Below are 1445 nucleotides of genomic sequence, written 5' to 3' on the forward strand. Positions count from 1 at the left end.
CTCTGTCTCTCTGTCTCTGTCTCTGTCTGTCTGTCTGTCTCTCTCTCTCTCTCTCTCTCTCTCTCTCTCTCTCTCTCTCGTGTGTGTGTGTGTGTGTGTGTGTGTGTGTGTGTGTGTGTGTGTGGTGCTGGGGGTCAGATCTGGGACTTCAGATAAGCACTGAGTTATCCACCCCCAACAAATAAGGGAATTGTGTTTATTTGAGACAGAGTCTCTCGTAGCCCGGGCTGACATTAAACTGGCTGTAGCCAAGGATGACCTTGAACGTCTGATCCTCCTGACTCCATCTCTGAAGTGTTGGATTCTTGGCGTGTGCCACCGCACTCGGTTCATGTCATCCCGGGTTAAAACACAGGGTCTCGTGCACTCATAGAAACACCCTGACATCTTAGTCACCTTCTCAAACCCCACGTGTGGCCTATGGCTGTGGACAGCAGAAGCCATGTCTGCAGGCTGGCTTCCTCCCTACATCCAAACACTGGATCTGGGCCACAACAGCGGCCTCGTCTCTAGAGCTCTGTCTTGCTTCCAGCTGTCGCCTTGCTCCTCTTTCCCCTTACCTCCATGCCGGCTCTGTACAGAGCACAGCTCTGCCTACTAGAAACTCTTGGAATGAACAAACTAAGACTATAAGTCCATGACTATAACTAAGTAGCAGGGGGCTGGAGAGATGGCTCAGCAGTTAAGAGAACTGGCTGCTCTTCCAGAGGACCCTGGTTCAAGTTCCAGCACCCACATGGCAGCTCACAACTGTCTGTAGCTCCAGTTACAGGGGGTTGAACCCCCTTACACAGACATACATGCAGGCAAAACACCAACTTACATAAAATAAAAATAAATATTAAAAAACAAAAAAACAAAATAGCAGAAGCAGGTTAACTTTATAAAGAAAGGAGATTCCTCATCTTACAGTTGTATAGCTGCAAAGCTCATTTCAGTTCTTGTGTTCCTTGTTCTACCCTGGCCACCCCCAAACCAGAGTATTCCCCGGTGTAGTGCATACTGCTGCTTGTGGCCAAGTGAGGTGCTACAGCAATTTGGAACCCGTCGTTCTCCACTCCAAGCTCATACAGACCTGGGATCCAGAAGGGACTGGCCAGGTTGGGTTTGGTGGGCAGTCAGCTGCAGGCCTGAAATCCAGGATGTGGGTCTGGGGTCTGGGCTTTCACATGGGGCCAGCTGGCCTGGCTGAGCTGGGATTACTGTGCAGAACAATAGAGCTCAGAAGCCCCAGCGAGCAGGTTTCACAAGGCAGCAGGATCCGGTTTAGAGATGAGCTGCCAAGGATCTTCTGGAGCTTCCTGGCCTAACCACAGCTCCCCAGCCCCCACCCCGCTTCTCAGTGCCTGGTGTCCTTTTCCTACACCTCTTAAGTTCTGCTCAAAGCATCTTTGTTTGCGGCTGCTCAGGTGCTGCCACGGCTCCGCCTTGGTCTTGTTAATTAC

Source organism: Microtus ochrogaster, chromosome 7, assembly GCF_000317375.1.
Source record: "Microtus ochrogaster isolate Prairie Vole_2 chromosome 7, MicOch1.0, whole genome shotgun sequence".
NCBI lineage: Eukaryota > Metazoa > Chordata > Mammalia > Rodentia > Cricetidae > Microtus > Microtus ochrogaster.